The sequence below is a fragment of the Mastomys coucha genome, unplaced genomic scaffold (genome assembly GCF_008632895.1).
Source record: "Mastomys coucha isolate ucsf_1 unplaced genomic scaffold, UCSF_Mcou_1 pScaffold7, whole genome shotgun sequence".
Taxonomy (NCBI): Eukaryota; Metazoa; Chordata; class Mammalia; order Rodentia; family Muridae; genus Mastomys; species Mastomys coucha.
The window spans coordinates 20,003,206-20,010,705 of NW_022196913.1; the positions used below are offsets into that span (position 1 = coordinate 20,003,206).

At 40.0% G+C, this 7,500-nt stretch overlaps 1 protein-coding gene across 4 annotated transcripts in view; it reads left to right on the top strand.

The window, feature by feature from the left end:
- Gli3 (GLI family zinc finger 3) overlaps positions 1–7,500 on the top strand; it is a 281,005-nt gene that overhangs the window by 209,955 nt on the left and 63,550 nt on the right. The window lies entirely within an intron of this gene.

The window sequence follows — 7,500 nt, forward strand, 5'->3', positions numbered from 1 at the left end:
AGGAGTCTTAGCTTCCATTCTAGATGGAGTGCTGGGCTAGGTGTCTTAGCTTCCATTCTAGATGGAGTAAGGAAGATCTAGTGTTTTTGATGAATAGAATTGCTTTCACTGTGCAGATCTTCAGAAAGTCTTGAGTTGAGCTCAGCTTTTGTCGGCATCTCTGGACTTTTGTCGGCATCCCTGCACTGAATCGGCCAAGGTCGTCGTAGTACAGAGTCAGAAGTAGTGCCTACAGTAGGGATTATTTAAAATTCCTTGTAAAATCTTAGGAGACAGTTTAGAGAGATTTCACAATTCCAGGTAGCTAAAAGTGGTTACCTTTAAAAGTGGTTGTTAAAAGTGGTAGTCACAAAAAAGTCACCACAAAGCTGGTTTCGCACGTGGACTGAGTCTTGCACATGGACTGAGTCTTTGTCGTTCCTTTGTGCTTATTACTTAAGGATCTTGAGATTCTGTTTTATTTTGTTTTCAAGTTGGTTTATCAGAGATTGGAGGAGAGAATGGCAGTTGATGAGCTTTCAGTAGCTACCCCCTATAGTGAGTCACATTTTCAGTGTCAGTAGGGATTTATGAGGATTATTTATCCCGTTGTTCAATGTGTCTCTTCTTGGTGCACCTTATTTTCCAGTTTGCACTTAGAGCCTTGAGTTCTGCAAACATCTTACGTTACTGCACAGGATTTTGTTTATGTCTCTTGAGGACACATCATCTCCATATGTGTGCCACCTTGCTTTTTGTTTGATACAAAGTGGTGCTCCCATTTTCTAGAGAGCAGGATGTATACACACCTAAGTGGTCCTGGCTTATGAGAAACAGGTCTTCCTTGGGGCTTTTCTCTGGAGGTGTTGAATGTTCTCACACCTTGCTCAGGACAGCTTCCATAGCAAGATAAAGCAGTCAAGGCACAAAGGAAACACAGCCTAATGGTACTCCTCCTTGTGTTTAGCAGAGATAAACTTCAGTGGAGTCTCAGTGCTGAGCCATTTGGCTTCTGGCAGCAGCTTTAATTGGTAAAATGCAGATTTGATTTTATTTTTCTTGATCAGGAGGGGATTATTCTGTTATCAGTGCAGTGCATCTTATTTCAAGATGAAAAGCCTTTACGGAATTACAGATGCCAGTGCTTGTACAAAGGTTTTGTTGGCGATTGACAACTCAAAGAGAAAGTATGATTTATTAGCCTATAATGGCTAACCCTAAGCAATGGTCTAGGTCTACAGATTGTGAAATTGCTTATGTGAACTGCCTTTTTATGCCACTCATGCCCCAGGTTACGCAAATAAGTGTAGAGTCTGCACTACACAGAATGCCCTAAGAGAGGAAGAAAGAAACGGAGGTGGGGGTGGGGAAAAAGGTGGTTTCTAATATCCATCTTGGTGGTGCTTTTACAGTAGTTTGGCTGATAAGCCTGCAGAGGAAAGATTAATAACGAGGCTTGTCGCTATCAGTACCTGTTTGTCGATTCTCTGTAACAGGGCTGTCTGTCCAGCATGGAAATTATTGATTAAATAAAAATTGCTATTAGATTGTGATGTGATCCATAATCACAAACAATGGTGGACATTCCTCTTTCAGATCTTCAGCCATGCATCAAGTTGTTGCTTTTTCCCCTTTGCCGTAATTTATATTGTGCTGACATTTGGACTCATTAGGTTTATCCTTTCTGCTTGAAGCACAAGCCGGGTGACTGCAGGAAGAGGGGGAGGAGGAGCCAGACGAGGACCAGCCTGGGCACAAACCTGGCTGCTGAGCTCTCTGGGGTAGCATGAGAGCTACTTAAACTTGCTTTCTATCCTCTTGACCAAAAAAATAAAAAATAAAAAATAAAAAATAAATAAAAAAAAATCATGATCCCAAGTATGTAGATATGTAAACTAAGTATAGAAATCAATACATACTTGTAGGAAATCACAAATTTATATTAAAACAATCCCTTGACACAGATATGATTTTATCATTTATTAAACAAGAAAGCAAATTTGCATGCTGATGAGATAGATATTTATTTCCATAATAAATTCATGTTTGCTGAATATTTGAAACTTTAAAGGATGTATAACGTCTTCAACATTTGATATTTTGAATCTGTAATAATCATTTATGAGAATTCTACTTTGCATAGCACCATAGTACAGAACGGCTTAAGTTTTGTTCAGGGGCAACTCAGACATTGTTGGAAATTCTGCCCAAATCCCAAGCCAGATTTACTTAATAACGTTTGTATGCAATTTGAGTTAGCAATTTAAACAGGATCTTTAAAAATCAAACATTCTAGTATAATAAATATTATAAAGCTAATAGAAATTTATTGAAAAATGATAGAAAAATATTCTGAGAGTTTTTGTTATTTATAAATCATTCTATTTGTATAGGAAGAAAATTTTATATGTATCATAAAAATACTAATTTGTAATGTTCCGTACTCACATCTGAGCAAAGGTGCTTTACTCAGTGTGTGCATTGTGTGGTGTGGTATGGCTGTGTGTGGTGCCAACTTAAGTGTTGTCTGCCAGAACCACGGCTGCAGTAAAATCGCATGACAGGACTTGGGTGACCACTGCCAGAAACACTTTAGCTTCATTATGTTTTACTTTGAATTAATTTTTGATAATTTCAGATTACAGAATGCTTTGCTATTGCTGACATTTTGTGGCTCTCTCACTCAACTTAGATGTTCAATCAGGAATGTGTGAAGACTGAAGTAAAAGAGGACAGTGCCCACTGTGTTATCACACACCCAAGGATGTGTGTATCTACCAGGACCTCTTGATCCATTCTCCATAGCCCCTGAAAACTCAGAATATACTTTCATTTCTATGAATATTTATTCTGGGTATTTTATTTAAATTAATTTATGTAATATGTGGTTACCTGAATCTGGATTTTTTGTTTGTTTGTTTGGGGTTTTATTTTGATTGTTTTAATGTAGAATAAAGTTTCCAGGGTTTATACATGCCATGGCCTACATCAGTGCTTCATTCCTCCAATTGACCTATTGATATTTCTTCATATGGCTCCAAACACTGTCTTGGTGCAATTGTTTGAGAAAACATTAGTGTTGTTTCAAATTTTTGACTAATGTGATGTTATGAATATATTGAAGCAAGTTTTTTATTTTCAATTATAGTGGCAATACCCCTCACAGTGAGTTACCTCTAAGAACTGCCAAATACATGGCAATTTTTAAGAACCCTGTGCTGGCTCTGCCTTTTTGGGTGGGGACACTTCCAGGGTCATTAGCCTCTTAGATGTATTCTCCAGTCTGCCTCCCTGGACCACACACTTCCTGGGCCATGGGCCAGGTTAGTTGTAAGGAACTTGTATGGATGTTGCCATCTATACGTTTGCAGACATCCTTCAGCATAAATCTCAACACATCCACCATGACCACTTCTCCTAAAACAGTGTTGACCTACACCGAAGAAATGAAAATATAGTATTCAAAGTATTAGATATAGTGGCAGGAGGCAAATTGAACAGTAGAATGACAGAATTTTGTCTCTAAATGGTAATTTGTGTGAGGGGTGGTGGGTGGCAGAGTTCAGGCTTTGGTCAGTAGAAATGACTATAGCTTGTAGAAGCTAGTCTTATGTGTGTCCCTCAATGAACTCTAATTTTTAATTCTTTTTCTAAGAACAGTGAAGTCTAGAAAGTCCCCTAAGTTGATAGTGGGTGGTTTAATGCTGATTAATTCTCCATTCATACACAAATCGTCTTTTCTTAATATTTATTTTTTAGCAGTCATTTTATTCATAAATGATATCCCCCTTCCTGGTTACCCTTCCACAACCTCCCCATCCCATCCCCGCTCTCCCCGCTCCCCTTTGCCTCTATGAGGGTGTTCCTCCACCTACCCACCCACTCACCCACTCCTGCCTCACCCCTCTAGCATCCGCCACACTGGGACATCAAACCTCCATCCCCTCCCATTGATGTCAGATAAGGCCATCCTCTGCTACATATGTATCTGGAGTCCTGGCTCCTTCCATATATACTCTTTGGTTGATAGTTTAGTCCCTACGAGCTTTGGGTGGTCCAGTAAGTTGATATTGTTTTTTGTATGGGGTTGCAATCCCCTTCAGCACCTTCAGTCCTTCCCTTAGCTCCTTCATTGGAGTCCTCAGGCTCCATCCAATGGTTGGCTGTGAGTATCTGCATCTGTATTGATCAGGTGCTGGTAGAATGGCTCAGGGAACAGCCATACCAGGCTCCTGTCAGCAAGGGCTTCTTGGCATCAGCAATAGTGTGGGGTTTTAGTGTCTGCAGAAGAGATTGTTCCCTAGGTGGGGTGGTCACTGGATTGCCTTTCCTTCAGTCTTTGTTCAATTTTTTTTTTTTTTTTTTTTTTTTTTTTTTTTTTTTTTTTTTTTTTTGGTCCTTGTTTTTTCCTTTGGACAGGAACATTTCTGGGTTAAAAATTTTGAGATACCTGGATGGTCCCATCCCTCAACTTAGGGCAGTGCCTATTTACTGGAGTTGGTATCTATAGGTTATATCTCCCCTTTGTTGGGTATTTCGGCTAGAGTCATTTCCACTGGGTCCTGGGAGCCTCAAGCTTCCCTGGAGTCTGGGTCTTTCTAGTGGCTACCCCCAGTTCCCCATCTCCCACTGCTACATGTTTCTATTCAATTTCCTGACCCTCTGTACTTCTGTCCCTCCCAATACCTGTTCCTACCCCCTTTTTCCCTTCCCCGTTCTCCTTCCATACCTATATCTCCTGTGGTTATTTTATTCCCCATTCTATATAGAATTACAGCATCTATATTTAGTCTTCCTTCTTCTTAAGCTCCATATGGTCTGTGGGTTGTATTGTAGGTTTTCTGAGCTTTTGGGTTAATATCCACATATCAGAGAATACATACCATGTGTCTTCTTTTGTGTCTAGGTTAACTCACTCAGGATATTTTTTAGTTCCATCTCTTTGTCTGCAAATTTCATGATTTTTTTCACTACTCATTGGTGTTAATAGCTGAGTAGTACTCCATTGTGTAAATGTACCACATTTTATATCAGGAATTCAAGGTCCATAACTAAACATAATAAAAAGCAATATACAGCAAACCAATAGCCAACATCAAACTAAATGAAAACTTGAAGCAATCCCACTAAAATCAGAGACAAGAGTGATGGTTTGTTTATGCTTGGCCTAGGGTGTGGCACTATTAGAAGGTTTGGCCCTGTTGGAGTAGGTGCGGCCTTTTGGAGTAGGTGTGTCACTATGGGCATGGGCTTTAACACCCTCATCCTAGCAGTCTGGAAGTCAGTATTCTGCTAACAGTCTTCAGATGAAGATGTAGAACTTTCAGCTCCTCCAGCACCATGCCTGTCTGGATGCTGTTATGTTTCTACCTTAATGATAATGGACTGAACCTCTGAACCTGTAAGCCAACCCAATTAAATGTTGTCCTTATAAGAGTTGCCTTGGTCATGGTGTCTGTTCACAGCAATATAACCCTTACTAAGACAACAAGAATGCCTGCTCTCCCCCATCTATTCAATATTTATTTATTATGTTACCAATATGGACACTCTTGTATGAAACATTGTAGATGTTTTTCAAAGCCAACAAAACAGTATTCTGGTGTCCATCCCAGTAGAAATGTAAACAAGATGGCATTAAATGTAGCATAAGAACTCACTAAGAGAGCAGTCAAGGTTCTTCACATCCATTAGGGTTTTATCTTTCTTGAATTATTTCTATTTTATAATGAAGAGCCCAATAGATAGGTGGGTGCTGATATACGTATGTCCCCTGTCATGAATGAAGGTGTGGCATCCCTCTTTCTGTACCGCAACCTTCTGTAGTAACACCCAACCTCCTTTGTAGTTCTTGCTGGCCAGGAGTGGTTATACTTGAATGTGGAGAGAAGGTAGCTGGGTCACAGAATGCTCTCCTTAGGGAAAGATGAATGGTAGAGCCCATTTGCTGGTGGCAGTGAAGAACACACTGTACTTTGCCAAGGAGATTCTAATCTTCTCCAAGTTGAGATTCCTGCAGTTCCTGGTGAGAAAAGTCGAGGTAGAAATTTTAGATGTAACGGTTGCAAAAGCATCTGAAGAAAGAGCTGGATTGGATACTGAATGTAGACTAGCTCCCTTGTTATTTTGTCAATGGCTGCTCGGTGCAGGAATAAAGGCTTGGATCCTAAACTTCATTACTATCGATTGTATGCATTTAGTTCAGGATTCCTTGGGTTTACTGATTTCTCCGCACATTTATTATCTATTGGATCCCATTGAAAATAAATAGGACCCTTCATCACATACCAGAGAGCCTTTTAGCAAAATACAGGTAAACTGGCCACCTTGTATAAGACAACACATGTTTACTGTTGACTGAATCATGAGCTGGAAAGCATGCATCTACCCTTGGCTTTTATGAGGGTGTGCACTATTGATTACATTAAATTTAAATCTGAAGTAACATGACAGGAACGTAGAACTTTTGGAACTTGAAACCCTACTGTCAGTCTCACATTTCCTTCCTCACCTCTGCTGTTGCTTCAAAGTTATACTTTAAATGCTTCACATGGAAAGACGCTAAGATGAGGATTCTCAGAGCATTCAAACAGCTAGCAGATCTGCCCTACAAGCCTTGTGCAGTATCTACTTCACAGTAGAAGCTTAAAGTCCAAGCTTTGTGGTGGGCTGCCTGGCTACCAAGAAACCTGAGAGAATACACAAGAGAGTCGAAGGCTGAGCAAGAAGGGCACTTGGAGCAATTATAAACTTTCTAAGAAAGCAAGTACAAAGTAGGAAGATGTTAGGTCCCAGTGCCCTTTTTGATAAAGGAAGGTCATAAACCATACATAAAGAGGATGGAAAAGCACATACATTGAAATGAGAAAGTGATACACTGGTCCAACCTCACTGACTACACCTGCAGAAGTGCTGCTGTAAAAATCCCAGAGGAAGCCATATCCTTTGCAATCCACAGACTTCTGAAGAGCAAAGTCACTGCTTTCCACTCTCCTTCTGACTTTGGCCTTAGTCAATTTACTCTGAGCAAGAGCAGAGTACAGCCATGATTTCAATGAGGCCTGTCTTCTTGGGGCTTCTGCTGCTTCACTGCATTCATCAGGGAAAGGATGGGGGATGCCTATCCAATTGAGTTAGGAATTAGATCACTGACTGGCAGAGAGCCCCAGAGGCCACTGGAGTGGCAATATCTCCTAAACAGGAATATTCTCTAATCCCAGAGGATTGAGATTCCTTACCAAAGTAGCCATAATCCAGTATCTGTCAGAAAATTCTGCACAATTGTTAACAGTTGGCATAATCCTAGGAGAGGAAATGAGAAAATATGTCCCAAAAATTGCAAGTAGAGAGAAATAAGTAAACATTAGAAAAAGTTTTATTTATTGCTAGGAATTTGATATCCTACTCTAAGATAAAATAGCAATCAATAGGATAATTCCTCCCGAGTTGTTTTTTTTTTTTAAAGGATCCTAGACCTGGCTCATGTTTTCTTTGACAACATCATTAAACTGGCAGGTCAGG